Source organism: Anas acuta, chromosome 11 (assembly GCF_963932015.1).
Source record: "Anas acuta chromosome 11, bAnaAcu1.1, whole genome shotgun sequence".
Lineage (NCBI taxonomy): Eukaryota > Metazoa > Chordata > Aves > Anseriformes > Anatidae > Anas > Anas acuta.
Window position 1 is genome coordinate 10576585 of NC_088989.1, and position 15820 is coordinate 10592404.

The 15820-nt window shown below is 47.0% G+C and overlaps 2 long non-coding RNA genes across 3 annotated transcripts; one reads left to right on the top strand and one right to left on the bottom strand.

The window, feature by feature from the left end:
* Positions 1-211: 211 nt before the first annotated feature.
* On the bottom strand, positions 212-5956 carry LOC137862436 (uncharacterized). The gene is made up of 2 exons (XR_011100268.1): positions 4876-5956; positions 212-4325 (listed from the first exon to the last, which is right to left on the bottom strand). It is a non-coding gene; the product is annotated as an uncharacterized lncRNA (long non-coding RNA).
* A 1202-nt stretch (positions 5957-7158) lies between these two features.
* Positions 7159-15708, top strand: LOC137862435 (uncharacterized). Of its 2 annotated transcripts, XR_011100267.1 has the most exons (4): positions 7159-8329; positions 9132-9339; positions 14373-14575; positions 14681-15708. It is a non-coding gene; the product is annotated as an uncharacterized lncRNA (long non-coding RNA). The 2 variants fall into 2 exon arrangements; XR_011100266.1 differs by lacking the exons at positions 14373-14575; positions 14681-15708 and adding an exon at positions 10750-13349.
* The last annotated feature ends 112 nt before the right edge of the window (positions 15709-15820 follow it).

Consider the following 15820-nt stretch of genomic DNA (forward strand, 5'->3'; position numbering starts at 1 on the left):
AGTGGTACTCTTCTTAGACAACCGCATGCAGATAAGCTCTGGGCTTTGCTCTGTCTCCTGAACTAATGCAGCCAACGCTGAAGCGTCAGTTGATTCAGGCTCTCTGACTTCTGGCCTGGATTAGTCAGTGTGGGGACACCTGCTGATCTGTCTGCTGATAGTGGGCTAGCAGAGCATGATGCAAATGCAGCTGAAGATGACAGAACCACAGAACAATACCACTTGGGAGAGACCACTGGAGGTCTCAGGCCGAACCTCTTGCTCCAAGCAAGGCCAACTTCAAAGTCACATCAGGCTGCTGAAGGCCTTGCACAGCTGTTTTGAAAACCTCGGAGAATGGATGTTTCACAGACTCTCCAGGTGGCGGGGAGGAGATCTGGGAGGCTGAGCTTGGGCCCCTGAGTGGCTCCACAGCCTTCTGTTGGTAAGGATGATAAATACATGACATAGTTGTGATTTCAAGGCCAGTTCCGAATACCTGTTTAGACCTAATCCCAAATTGAAAAGTGGTTCCAGATTTCCCTCAAAACTAAGTACGTCTGGGGCCTAGGAGTTTGTGCTTGGCCCATTGGAAAGAGAGCCACGGAGCTGAAGCCAAGGAGACTTTCCTAACCAGGGCTATAACAAGGGCTATAAATTCTTGCTATTTGCAGGGACAAATGACCCAGGAACCTGAGGTTGCAACTTCATGATTTTACATTAAGCTCTTACGGCACAGTTCCAGCTGTTTTCCTGGCCCTTGCTTCATGGCAAAAGTACAGCTGCTGTGACTGTCCAGCTGAAAAATACCCTGCCTGAGGAAACAATCCTTTTATTTTGATCACCGTGATCAAAGGCGGGGGGAAGGTGGGATTGGCCCTGTCAGTGCCAGTCTCTGCTTAGGGAGATAGCAAAACTGTGGCTTTTTGTTAGCAGAACAGGTGGTGGTGCAGGCTCCCTTCCTTCAGTAGAGGCATACGGATCTGACCAAAAAGGATCTGTAAAGTAAAGGGCTGATTTCTGAGAGCTGCAAGAGAGAGCACATGCTTTATGGCTCCAAACCCTTTCTGCTCATGTGGAAAGGATTAAAGAGAAAAAACAACCCAGTTATTCACTTTGCTGCTGAGCTGTTTTGGTCCTGTCCGTCTTCTCCAGAGAAGCTTTGACAGGAGTTGTTATCTGTGGTCCTAAACTGCAGCTTATATCCCCAGGGCAGCTCATGGGATCTGTTTCCCTTGCCAGAGGACTAGGCGTCAGCAGGTACCCATCAAAACAGTTCCTAAACATGTGGTGCCAGCCTGGCTGTTTCCTTGCAGGACCTGCCTGTTTGCCTCCCTGCTTTAAGGATGGAGTAGTGGGGCAGAGAAACCAAGTGACTCCTCTGATGCCGCACGGTGGGGCTCTGGCAGGTCAAGCCCCAGATCCACAGCTTCTCGTAGCTGCTCAGCTGCAATCACAGACAGCGCAAACATGCCCCTCATGCAACAACAGCCTTGTTACTTGGAAATGCTAGAAAGTTTCCACATCCTGTTCCTATTCCATTGACTGCACCTGCGTGAATGCCCGCTGTTCTCTCCACCAGGGTGTCAGCAGATCCTGTAGCTTGTTTTCCACTGAAATGTCTCCTCTTAGGTAAATATTATATCTGAGGTTGCTTTGCCAGTGGCTTTCCTACCTGGAGTTTGTACAACAGGTCAGTGCCCTGCTCAGAGATAAGAGGAATACTTGCTGTGAGTGCTGTTTGCTGCTGTGATATGCCATCCTGCTTTTCCCTCACCAGCTTCTCCTTTAAAAGTTTTTGAATGCTGCTGAAGTCGTGGAGGTTTCAGCAAAGTGAGGGAAATTTAAGACAAGCTGTCTAGTGCTTGGACAGAGCAGAAGGGCTTGTTTATCCCAACAGCCGTGGCTTGTAAATTATTCATCTGTGCGTAATTGAAACATGCAGATCCTCAAAGGTCATGTTACAAAGGGTGAGGTGAAGGATCAGCAAGCTTCGAGCAAAACAGGAAGGTTAACAGGTCCTAGGGAACCCTTCTCCATCCACCTGCATCTGCTCAACAGGAATTCTTGCTTGCAGAAGAAAACTGAGTCTCAGATAAGTGAAGCAATGCACAAATGTGTGTGTGGTGGGGAGGACACCTGTAAAAACTCTTCCTGTGCCTGTTTTCCCTCCAGATGGAAGCTGGTTGCAGTGAAACTTATAGAGAGCCTGTGGGCACACACAAATATCAGTGCACAATAGTTTTTAGCCTCTGTGAAGTGTAGAAAAAGTTTCCAAAGACCAAGAGAGATCAGAATAGCCAACTAAGCAGAAAAGAAGCCAGCACGCTTCTGCTCAGCAATTCTGTCTCCAGACAAAACCAGACTTCAACTAATTAAAAAGAGCAGATGCTAGCTGGAACATTAATTGGAACAAGTATCATCTTCTGTCTGCTTAAATCTGTATTCTAGCTCCCTCCTAGTAGGTTTGGAGATCTATAGAGAGTTAACTCTTTATCTGGCTTATTATTTTGTTACACACAGCATGTACTTAGAAGAGCTTAATGAAATATCTATGAATAGATTTGTGTGTGTGCATATATATATATGTATATATATTTAGGAGCAAACAATTCTCCATTTAATAATGCAAAGCCATCAAACCCAGCATTTTCAACCCTTCTTTCTCACAGTGTTGGTAATAAAGTGATCTTCCTCAGCTTTGAGAGGTCTTAGAAGTAGCACTGGGCACAGGGCCAGCTGCTGTTCTTTCCCATCTGCATTGTATTAAAGGACACCTCTTCTCCAACCTCTGCTTGTTTGCTGCCCTCAGCCCATGTTTCTTCTCGTTAATCTTGATATATGCTCCATAGAAAGTGCAAAGAGCTTAGCTGATATCTGATACGCTTATAAATAGCCTGTCTGCCCTGCTATGGTTCTGCAGCTATCCCAACACGAGTAAACACCCAACGTATTGCACTCTTCCTGGAACTGGGATGCTATCGAAGATTTTCCTCTAAAGCATCCAAATTTGCCTCTTCTGGAAGCTGGGTACTTGACTGCAGGCACCACTGCTCTGTTCCAGATTGGCAGTTCCTCAATCTCGTCCTAGTCTCTGATTCCTCCCTAAGAGATGAGGGAAAGGCATCATTTGGGTAACGAGGCTCTTTTACTGTTCCCTGCCCTCCCTGCTCCATGGGTGCAGGCTGGGGCTCCCTCTGTACAGCTCCAAGTCCCAGTCCTTCCCCTCTGCTTCGCACACAGCTTGCCCCCAGGCTCCTGCTATTCCCTTCATTTTCACACTCCCAGTTTCCTCCTTCTCCATCAGGGACAGATCCTGTTTCCTTGCTGGACTCACTGAATCTGTCATAGGTCTGGCAATCCCAGCAGAGATTTGTCCTGCAATGCTTTCCTGAGCACCAGTGCTCCCATCTAAATGCCATGCAGTCCTCTGCCTTCCAGGGAACTAGGAGCAGCAACAACCCTGTGCAAACTCCTCCATGCTTCCTTGGTACATCTCTCTTAGTCTCTTTTTCTTTTGGTAACCTCCTTGAGTGATAACTTTCATTTCCCACCTGCATTTGTACTGAATGAGCCTCAAATTCAGCTCCCCAAGAGCCCCCTAAATAGAGCTGAACGTAGGCAGGAGATGTAGGGAGGCCGATTGGGATATTAGAGATTATCCCTGACTCATTTTCTTGCAAGTCTGATGCAAGAAGTGAGTCAGATCCCTCCGACAAAGCTTGACCCAACAGCCACAGCCGGCAGCCAGCCGAGTGGCAGCGTGTGGAGCTTGTGTCGTTTTGCAAATGGAATAAAGTTCACTTTGCACAGCGGCGTCTGCCTGCATGTGCCGTTAGAGCCGAGGCATCTCGCCCGAAGACGCCTTGCAGCTCGCTTACCCCATCACTGCTTGTGGGTGGGATAAGCTCCCCAGAGCCCTCAGCAAAGGGGACGGGTGCCGCTGAGCGGCGACCCTCTGTCTTTACTGAGATGGGGCAAAGGTCCCTGCTCTGCAACACCAAGCTGGTCATGCTCAAAATGCTGCCAGTCCTTGGCCCCTTTGCAGCCAGGGCTCAAAAACCCTCTCCCTCCTCTGGGCATTCTTTCATAGCAATGCTGCCAATACTAATCCTAATGTAACTCTGCTTTTTGGCTGCTTTCTCTTCCTAGGTGTTAATGCTGTCATTACTGAATGACACCTCCTTTCCCATCAGCTCAGCTGCAGACAGGCATCTCCTGGGGCCAGTGGCTGAGGTAAGCGGCTCCGTCTGACTCCTTGTGTTGAGCTCTCAGTGCCCATCCTCCTTCTGGAGGTGTCTTGTTGACTACCGAGAGCCATGGGTGACTGGCTCATGTGCCGATATCTGATTATTGAGGCAAGGAGATAAAGTTAATTGATATTTGTCTCCTTATATTCACCTCCCACATAGCACCAGCATCTCCCCTTATCAGGGTCCACCCTGCTTCCTTGCCATCTAGGTCTCAGCGGTGATCTGCTGTCTGTCCTGTTTTCCCTCTCAGCTGGTTTCAGGTTCAGACTGTGCCCATTTTCTCCCAAAAGGAGACAAACTCCTAATGTGGATTCTGCAGCTGGCATCCCTGCAGCCCATCCCCACCTCACATGGAGCTGCCCTGAGAATGGTGTGTGCAATTGGACTGTCTGGAGCAAGCACCAGTGTCATTGCCTTTGGGTTGGGGCCTGCACCACTGCAGGTTTTATGATCCTTAGAGTTGCTTTTAGTGGCTGCTATCTCTAAACATGCACCCCAGAGACATAAGACGGATCCTGACCCAGGACTTTTCCCTGCAGAGAATGGGGGAAGTGGTGCTCAACGCCTCTGATGGGAGCTTCTTTTGGGTACGGCAGCAATCTCGCTCTGCTGAATGCAGGCTTGTGCCAGGTTAAGCACTCACCCCTGAGTGCCTCTTCTGTTCTTGTTCCAATGCAGCTTCTAAATTGGAAACCCTACCACCTGCATATGATACGAACAGGGATTTTGCAACATTGGGAGGCTGAGTCAGGGCACAGGAACGAGAGCCATTTCTACTGCCGAAGAGGCTCAATTGCATTCAGGTGCCCACTGCAACAATTTCCCTTCTTACCCCGTCTCCCCAGGGGTTGTGCAATGCTGGCACCGGTCAGCCTGGTGGCGGAGGAGCAGCCGGTGCAGCTCAGTGAGCTCACTGCCTGCCCATCACTTTTCCCCCTGTCAGCAGTAGTATGTCCAAGGTAAATCTTTGGAACTGCTTTGGTTCAGGCTCAGACTGGCAGCCCCTGTCTTACTGTGAAATTTCTCGATACGGCAGCTCCCATTCAAAGTTTAGTATCGCAGCAGGACACCACCCAGGCATGGAAAGGAGCCTGCAAACCCTCGCTGTGCTGCATCCTCTCCAGTGGCCTGCCCTGCGTGTGGGATACATGGAGCAATCTTCTCTGAGCCCAGTTACCCCAGGCTGTACCCTGCAGCAAACCCATCTGGTGCGGGTCCTTCAGATCCAACCCCTCTGGCCAGCGCCCCCTTTGTAAGCTTCCCAAATAAATTTTAATGGAGCTCGTTAAAGCTGTTGAGATTGGTGGCAGCTGTGGGAAAAGGTCTTGTAAATAAGAGTGCTTAGATTTCCCTTATCTTACTCTTTAGTTTCCCGTAGGCTTTTCAGTGCTTTCTGAGCCTGAGTTATGGCTAAACCATTCTCAAGGACTAGTTGAAGTCTCTTGTTTGTTTTCTTGATGCTGTTCCTAGTGTCTTGTAAATCATCTTCTGTCTTTGGCACTGCTAAGGAGTGAAGCAAGCAGTTCCACCACTGCAATATATCTAGGTTTTGTTACAGCAGGAGGAACAGAGCCCAGCTCCTGACTGAAGGTCTTGTGAGTTGTTCTAAGTTTTAATGTATAGCATCATTTTGGGATCAGCCCAGCGAGCACTATCAGTTTGCCTCATTTACCTTCCATTCCTGTGCACTGTGTTAGACCTGGGACTTTGTGCTATGCTCCTCCTGGGTCATGTCTTGGTCTCTTTTCAGAGGGTAAATCCTGCAGCTCCATCAACACACAGCTGCTCACAATGGCCCCGTGAAGCAGCCCACGTGGCTCGTCTGCAGGCACGTGGCCTTGAAATCAGCCAAAGAAGGCTCCTGGCATGTTTTCTCCTCAAAGCTGGGGATGAAGGAGGAGGAGGCTGCAATAATTGAGCTGTGAAAACTTTTCGTCTCCTGTCTGGGTCTCAGTGGGCTCCAAAGAGGGTTGAAAAGTGCCAAGTTCTCGGGCTGGCCCTGTCCCATGTGGCAGCTGCCTTCCAGTGTGGCTCAGGAGCCTCTGCTCAAGGTGACTTTTCAGCATTTTAATTCCTTTCTGTACCTCTTCTTCTGGGTTGCTGAAGCTTTTCTGCTGGCTTGTATTTTTATGAGGGTTTGTTTCACCCACTGGGCTCTGATGGCTGGGACACCTTTTGGTCCCTGTTTCCAGAAAAGCATCACTGCTGCTGGGCCCTACCCAGGACGCCTGGATGTGTCCATCAGCTGCCCCGGCAGGCTGCCACTACAGTTCTCTGGTCCCTCTTTGAGCCCATTGCTCCCTCCCCATTGCTCATTTTCTCTTGGCTTAGCATAAACGCCAGCCCTCAGCATTCTCCTTGGAGGTGACAGCCCATGCCTGAGTCCAGCAGTGAACCATTTGCTCCAAGCAGCAAACGGAGCTGCCTGGGAGCCCTCAGGGCTTGCTTTGCTCCTGTCTGTGTCCAGCTCCTTTGGTGCCTATTGCACCATGGGCTCTGATTTCTTTCCCTTTCCTCAAAACTTCATCCCCTTTTGGCTTCCTCGTGAACTTTCCTTGATTCTCTGATTCCAGAAAAGACCTAAATGTCTCCATGTGTTTATCCATAGTGATTGATCCCTGAGATTCTTGTAACCTTTATTTCTCTTGCCCAAGCCCAATTGCACTGTCCTAACACCAAACAGCAAGTCCAAGGGGGGTTCAAACCCTCTACTTCTGCCCCGTGCAAACTTTCTGGCTTGGGAGGGGAAACAGCCCTTTTGTCTATCTTTTTTGACACTGCATGTGAGTGTACCCTCTTTTGAAATGTTTTTGCTTGAAGACAAATTATTATAGGGTTTTCTGAGCAGACTTGCACCGATTTCATTTATTTTACTTTACTTTATTTTACTTTACTTTTATTTTACTTTACTTTACTTTTACTGGCAGTGCTGAGCTGATGCGCTGTGAGGCAGAGTTATGCCCGGTTCCTCAGCGAAGTCTGTCCTGGTGTTGCACAACGCATCTGTTCTCGGGGGGGCTGTGCGCAATCTCCCATCCGGGCAGACTGATCCTGCTGGAGTGACGTCAAGGGCTGCAATACTGTACCTCGTCCTGGCACTCTGCTGCTGCAGCAGCTGCAGGCGCGCTGGAGGTTGTTCAGCTGCTGCTGCTTCGACCCGCAATTAATAGGTTACCGACGGTGAACATGGGTGGCCCTGAAGCTCCGGAAACCTCTGACTGGAAGCAAATGGTAGTTGCTTTTAAAAGGAGGATCCTTGTGTTTTGACCTGTGAGCAGGGCAGTGGCTGGGATAAAACTCCAGCAAATTTGCAGCCTTTCTTGAGGTTGGGGCTCGGGCTGGCACAAGCGAATGCCTTTTGTCATGGAGCTGCAGCAGCCAGCACCACAGAGAGTGCCAGTAAATCACTGGCCTTGGCTTGGTGCTCATCCCCGTGGCTCTGATTAAGAGAACAAGAGTACATTATCTACAAGCAGCCGTTGTGAATACTTGCTGCTGAGGTCTGCTGAAGGCAATAGTGATGGATAAAACAGCAGCCTCAGCTTGCATCCAACCCACCATGGTGGAATATAAGGGTGGTGGATACACCGGCTACACCTGACTGCAGCAGGGAGGTTTCCTGCTGCTGCAGGGAAGGAGGAGAGCCTCACATCCTCAGGGCAGCCCACGCTTCCATCCCTGCACCTCGAGGCACCCAGGCCTCTTGCACTCCCCAGAGGCAGGGCAGGAGAGCTGTGAAATGGCATTGAGCAGGAGTGGATTTGCTGGGACTTCCTGGCATCATCACAAGCATTGCCTGCGCCTCACCAGCCCAGACTGATTCCAACCCCAAACCGGAGAAATGATGCTTCTAAATCTTTCGGCTAGTCAGCTGAGTGCTGGCCCAGGCTAGGGTCCATCTTGACAGCTCTGCACATAGGTCAGAAGGAAAGAAAAAGCGACTGACGGTTTCAATTTTTATATGAATGCCCACATTCTTCAATTCTTCTTCAAAGCTGCTTACAGAAAAAGATCCGCTCCCAAGTTTAGATTTTGGAAGTATCCTTAAAAAAAATCATAATTTTGATCTGGAAACAGGACTGAGATAAGTCTTGAAGGTAAATATTTAATTACTGAATCAATTTTAATGAAGATCCAGAGTTTGCAGTTGATTTCTTTATCCCTTGCAGCACCAACCAGTGAAATTCCTGGTTAGTAGTACTGGTGTTGCTGTGGGTCCCATCAGCAAATAACTTATAATTGTGATTATAATTGACTTTGCATGGTAAAAATGAAAAACTTGACATCCTAGAACCAACATGCTTTCTGTGTTCTCTCATCAGTGACAGCTATTTATTTCTGGGGGTAAAAGCAAAAATAATTTTCTTTACTGGTCACCCTAGCGAGGTTGCGATACTTTGCAGGGCAGCAGCTAGCCGATATTTACCTTAGGGGCTGTGATATTTAGACAGGAATTCCATTGCAAAGGGGAATTACAGTGGTGAACTTTAGCTAAACCTGGCAAGTTAGCATGACCAATACTTGACTGTAATAGTGGAGTTGATACTTGTTTATTGACAGGAGCCATAGTGCTATCCAGAGAAGCCCTACTGCATGCATTAGTTTGTGGGATGCTCACGATTAAATACAGACTTAAGCAAAAGCAAACAAACAAAAATAGACCTAAATGCTCCCCAACACTGGGAAAGCAGCTTTAGTGCCAAGGGCTGGTGCTGCTCTGTGTCTCTGCAACAGATCCCACATCCGCTTTGTCAACTATTGGGTGATGTGAAATGGTTTAGAACCTTTTTTATTTTTCTATATATTTTTTTAAAGGAAACACTGAATTATCATGTCAATAAGCAGAGGTTATAGAAGAGTGAAATGATTAAATAAGATGTCTTGCTCTCTCCCATGCAGTGATGGCAGGTTCTTCCTGCAGGAGCTGCCACATTCCCTGTGACATTGGCACAACTCAGGTGTCCTGAAGAAAAGGCTTTGTCATCATCTTTTTGCTACATATTCTGCACCAGACAGTTAAAATGCTTTTTATGAACATCAGTTTGTTCAGCGTCAAGACTGTTATCCTCAGGGAACCATTGGAAAAAAAGAGGAACAAGGAGATGAGGTGAGTTGCTTCTGGCCATATAGACGTTAATTAAATAGGAGCAGAGTTGGGAAAGGACATGTTTTCCTCCAAAGCAGTGTTTATGGGAAAAAATACATGCCAATGATCTGATTTCAGCCCTTAGTTATTTCTTGTGATGCTAGTAGAGGTGAATATTTTGCCCAGGAACACCTACAGCATAAGAAAATGTGCGTTTTTAGATCACAGGATGCATGACTAAAATTTCCCCAAACTTTCTGACAAGTCCAGGGCTGGTGTGAATGAAAACACTTCCTATGATCATGTCTGTATTTTGAGGACGTATAATCCAGGTCTGCATCTGTGTTTTCTTCATTGCTTACATTGCTACTAAGGATTCAGTAGATGAAGAAATAGAACATTACATCACAATGGATCATTTTTAAATGAGCAGTCCCTCTGGCTTGTTTATTTGTTTGTTGTTAATTATTCTGTTGAGAATATCTGCCCTGTGACAAGCAAAGCAGTCAGCTCTCAACAGCAGTGAAATAAATCTCAGTCCAGGGCAAAACAAATTGGGAAGAAGCTCCAGAGAGTGGTGCTATTTGAAATAAGTTGAAGTATTATTTTGAAAGCTTGCATGGAAGAATGGAGTTTTGCCAGCTATTACAATTGGACTTCAGAGTAACTGCTGAGTGGGTAATTATTCCCCCAGGAACACGGGAGTCTGGACAAATGTAAGGCAGAACAAGAGGGAAAAAAAGTGTATGAAGAATTAACTTTAGAAAACAAGCTAGAACATTAGTCACAGGAGGGATATAACTCAACATTCATTTAATGTTTATTTCTGTGATGAACAGAAACGTTGTTCTTAACCCCTGTGCTGAAGCAGGAAATAGGAGTCTTCTCACTTCTTGAGGCAGCTGGAACTGCTTTATTGAAGTTCATATCTTTGATAAGAGGGTGAAGGGGAGGATAAAGAAATGTGCTGAACATGCTGCAAACCCAGCAAACGTGCCTTGTGCTTGGAGCAGGGAAAGAAACCACCTGTGGAGCTTGTTGAGATATTATGTGGTATCTATCGTGGTCTTCACTGACTTCCCCAATGTGAAGATTGGGGCAATATCCCAGAGTTTAAAAGCTAATGCCCACCTCTCCATAGGAGTATTTGCTCATGGTCTGTCTGCAAGGCATGGTCCCATTTGCCTTTGTGCTGAGCAGCACCTCAGCAGCAAGGAGGTAATTCAGCTCTACTGCATGTTAGAGGAGCTGAAATACAATGGCAAAGAAAGCTCAAAGCATGTGAGATGTTTCGGGTTATACAGTGCACTTGTGGTAACTATTGAACTGTAGACTTACCTGTAGAGTGTCCACACTCAGCTTTTGGGATTCATTGCTCCCATTCTGATCTTAACAGCAGCAATTCACTAATCAGTCCTCTTTCTAAAACAGGACCAGTATTGCTTTGGATGTTTGGCATTTTGGAAGAAGATGGCTGTAATTCTGGTGGCTCACAGTCAGGTGGTGCTGGAGAAGAATGAAACTTCACAAAAGCATCTTATCCATTCAACATTGATCCTATGTAAATGGGCCACACACACTGAGCTGAGTGTCTGGAGTAACATCACAGTCAAAGGGTCCAGACCCCCAGCCTTAGATCTCCCCACTTTTGTGGACTTTGGCTTTGTCTCATCTCTCTAACTTCCAAAGAGACTGACTGAACCTCCCTGCTGTGCTCTCACTAAATCTCTGGCCAAATGATGGGCTCCCATTTGCCTGTCCAGCACTGGTGCCCCCAGGCACATGCCTGTTGGTGTTGCAGTGTTGCATTTCTGACCCGCTGTTGCTCCGTGACCTGAGCGAAGGTTACCAGTGTTTTTGTGTGGACTTTGTGTTTACTATTTAAGGTGAGCAAGAGGCTCTGGATTCCACTGGTTGGGTCATCCTCTCTGTTTCCCAACTCAATGTAAACGGACAGACAGGCAAGGTAGCTCTTCCTTGAAAACCTTCAAATTCTGTTGCGATGTGCCAGTTTCTGGCAGACTCGATACTGGCAACATACGATGGATACAACACAGTCATAGTTGTTCAATTTTGTAAACGTTGTCTTCAAAAGGACCATCTTCTCTTACCACCTTGAGCCACTTCCCTGGAGTCCTCAGCACCAGGCTCCTGCACAAACACACCCAGCTCTGGCGTATTCCTTCCAGGAGAGGGCAGGGGAATACAGTTTATTGCAGATCCACTCCTGAACAGGAGCCAGGTTTAGTAATGTCCCAGATCTTCCTGTATGTCTTCTAGTCTATTTTGCTTTCCTAAATGCAGTAGAGAGGTAAGTGCTGAATCTTGAAGTGAGTCAGTGGATTTTGTCACATTTGCAGACCTGCCTGTTCCTGAGTCATCTTCACAAGGGACAGCTTGGGCTGTGCTGCTCGCCTTGCTCTTGAACCTCTAGGAACGAGCCTCATCTGTCACATTTGAGGCATCAGCTCCTGCGCAGCTGTGGGACCAAGGCTTAAACAGCTGAGGCCCAGCTCTTCTGCTTCATATCATCACATCAGGGGAGGCAGTGATGGGACAGCGTGTCTATCACTCACTTAGCACACCCATATTCCTGCAGGAGATGGCCTGATTCCCTTGGCCGTTCAGAATAGTGCAGCTCTGCTCTTGGGTGTGTTTGACCACAGATTAAAACCCAGGGGGTCTGCATCGAAAGCCAGGTTTGGAACGGGACCTGGTTAAAGATGGTTTGGAAAAATAGCAGCCAGAAAGTCAGCTGATATTTTCTTTCTCAGTATCTTAATGAACAGAAAGTTTGGGAGAAAATCAGAAACTCTCGCCAGCTCTCCGCAGTTTTTAATATTCCAAAGGGCATTAACATACAAAAATCCTAAAATAAGTTTCTTCCATCTTATCCCTGCCTAGGCCTATAACTCTGACTTGAAAAGACCACATAATTTCCAAACTAGTTAAGGAAAGAAAAAAACTTATATGAAAGAATCAATAAACTGTTGGCTCTGCAGCACAGATGCCCTTGCAAGGCCAAAGAAATGAAGCCCTGAGATTGCTGTTGCCGTTTCCACCTTGTCCTGCAGAACCACAGTCAGGGATAAACATATTCTTTGTGTCAATATTTCTGTAGTACCGAAAGAACTTGCAGTCCTTATCTGTGAGTGTCAAGGACTGCCGAGTTAAAGCGATTGTAACGTTACTGGAGAGTTTGACAGGCTTGGGCACTCGCCCTGGGCTGTTACTGTTCCAGGGCTGAGAGCTGCAGCCCAGCAAGGCTCGGTCGGACACTGCCACTGGCTTTGTGGCAGAGGAATGGGATCTGTCTGCGTGTGGCTGGTTCAGGAAAATCTCCAAATAGAAGCTGAACTCTTTTAATTTTTCTTCGCCTGATTGTTTTTGCTTTTCTCATTGGGAAAGAGCGGCCGCGATTTGTAAATCACATGGAAATGTGCAAGTAATCAATTCCGCCTTGCTAACCCTTCTGCCAAGCGGCCGGTTGGCTCTCCAGACTGCTGACAGCTTGCTGCTGCAGTAACGGGAATAGCAGGGGCTGGGGCAGAAATACCACAGGTGACCTCTAAGGCAGCAAAGCACTTACCCTGTGCAGCCCAAACCCTCTTTTTGCCCATCCCTGAAGCTCAAACACTTTCCCTTCCAGTCCCCTCAAAAAGCGAGAAGCCATTTGTAACGCAAAACTACAAAAAAACTTACAGAAGATGGGAAAACCTGAGGCAGGAAAAAAAAAAAAATCAGTTTTGGTACAGCCACATGTGGAAAGGCAAAGTGTGGGCAGTCAAACAAGCCTGAGGTGCAAACTGCTGAGCACGGAGCAGCTTCTTGCTCCCTCTCCCACCTTTCCTGGTGCTGTGCTACGTGGCACAGCAACTTGGGAACAACTTCAACCCGATTTTTTTTTTTTTTTTGTCTTTACAATGCAGTGCTATTATTATCCCCAGGAAAGTTTTAAAAGCCTTGAATGCTGAGCTTTATTTGCCTTTCCTGACTGGATCTTTAGCACACAGCCATCAGACAAAGGACAATGGAAAGTGCCTTAACTTCGCTTTAGCCCGGTGTTTGGTGGGGCAGTAGGAATGCCACAGAGGCTGTCTGAGCAGGGAAACCAGTTTGACTGAAGTTCTCTCCTGAAAGGTGGCAAAAGAGACAATGGAAATTCCCCAGGCATGATCAAGCCATAGAGGTGACAACTGGTTTTTAAAGAACTTGGTGACGAGCTGGACGGGGAAGGAAGTCACCTAGCAATGCACAAAAAGCATGGGGCAGGGGAAAAGGTCAGTGAGCATGGGCTCAGTTTTGCTGCAGTACCAAATAAAGCCACCGAACAGAAGAAAGCTGACGTGAGACATCGGTGACAACGGCACAAAAGATCATCCCCAAAAGCCTGCCCAGCCCAACAGTCATTGCTGGTTCTTGTGAAAAGTTGGCAGCCAGAAGTGATCAGAGGATAAGTCTCAATATGTGCATTTCTCCTGCTGTTATGCAAAAGCTCAGAGTGCCTCCAAAACCTTGAGCAAAGCTGAGATGTGTGCCAATTTGCTTTCACTGTCATGGGGCTCCAAGGAATTGATCAGTAAATCAGTTCGCAGCTTGCAAGGTTTGTTCAGTTATCCTGGATGGATGGAGAAGAGGCTGGCACTGCCACTGCAGCTTCTAAATCTCAATTTTGGTTTTAAGCCCAAAAGCACTTCTATGGACCCCAGAACCAGGAGTGTGATGTGAGGCCTCACAACAGGCTCTGTGCGAGGAGGAAAAAAAACTTCTGAGGTAAAATCTGCTCAGAAAAGATGCTGTAGAGGATGAGGCTGTGGGCATCTTTCACCAAGGATGACCCCAGATCTGGGCTCCACATGACACCAACTTTTGCATCCTTTGTAATTATTCTGTTGCATGGTAGTGGGTTAGCACAGGAATTAAATTGTTTGTGCTGAAATGAAATATCAGAACGCGTGCCTTCATGTATCCTGTTTATTTGTTTTTAGCATGTCCTTTGTCTGTCTAGAATTTTTGTCTGGTCAGAAAAAAATGGACTTTGGCTATTTGTCCAGGGTGTCCTGATGTCCAATAGCCTGGACAGAGCAGGAATTTCTACAAAATTGCTGGACCTCCAGAAGTCCCCAAGGCACAGCCTCTGCACAAATGTACAAGAACTTTCCTGAAGTTTCCCAGCACAGCTGATCCCACATGCATGGCTGAGGGCATCAGGACATGTGCGAGGCTTTTGGTGCATCCAGAACCTGTCACACGGTGGGTGAGTGAGCTCATGTCAGGGGTTCATCCTGGATGCCCTGGACTCATCTCCTCTGGCAGTATGTGTTGCATGCATGCATTTTAATTTTTTATTTTTTTTTCCCAGGGAAATCTCCAGGAGAAATATAGAGGCCCTAGTTACACTTGCTTGTTTATTACCATTGCATTTGAACTCCCAAGGATTGCTCTTGCCTTGTACTGAATGGGTATGAAGCTCTGTAGGGTTCTGCAATGTGGTTAAAGTTACTCCTCCCTGAGTGATGATGAACTGAAGCTGTGTTTATTCATCCCATGGGTGTCCTTGGGCTCAGACTCACAAGCTCGTTACCTGGTTTACCAAATTGCCACCTGCCTCTCAAAGCGACTGGTCCATAGCAGGTGGGAAAAAGACACGGATCCCTCCTCTGTCTGTGTGCAGCCTCACAGGGCTAGCACCAGCACAAGGGGCAGCAGCGGTGCACATCTGGTTCTGCTGGAGCCCTCTGGAAACACCAGCCTCTGTATTTGCTTCAGTAAGAGCTGAATGCATCCGGCGCTGCAGGATACTGACAGGGAAACAGAAAGGTTTTGAGCTGGTGAAGTGGAAGCAGCTTGAAAGCAGAACTGGGACTGGTTTGTTTCCATGTGAGTAAACATGGGATTTCCCTACCCCTTCTGTGACCAAGAAAAAGTTGGAAATTACTGTAACTTAAATCTAAAGAAGTTGTCCAAAATTCAGAGCAAACACTAATGTGTCCCAATGCATTTCTAGGTCATAATGATAACATTAAGACTATAAATCTGGGTTGTGTTCATGGCATTAAACATTCTGAGGTAGTTCTGTAGCTGCACAAACCAGCAATTGAGATTGCAATAAATCCAGCCTTGAGGGTTTGGGATTTTAGCTATATCTAAATCAAATCCTTTGCATTGCATCAAGCTAAACTTCACCTACTCAGGGAACGAAGGGGTAGAAAACAGTGAAACAAGACTTGCTAAAGATCTATTTGGGGTACAAATATTCAAGGCCAGTGTTTTTACCGATGCAATGCTTCTTACATCAGTGAAGTTACACTAATGCAGAATTTGGCCCCGGTGTTTGTATATAAATATAGTATGTAGGAATCTGATGAATGTGCACTTATGTATTATTCATTGAGATACAGGAATGGAAAAGCGAGGTCCCTGCACGAGAGCAGGACACAGCGATCGTGTGCACGCTGCTCCATGCTGCAAGCTGAAAGTCAGCACTGTGCACGTGGGATGG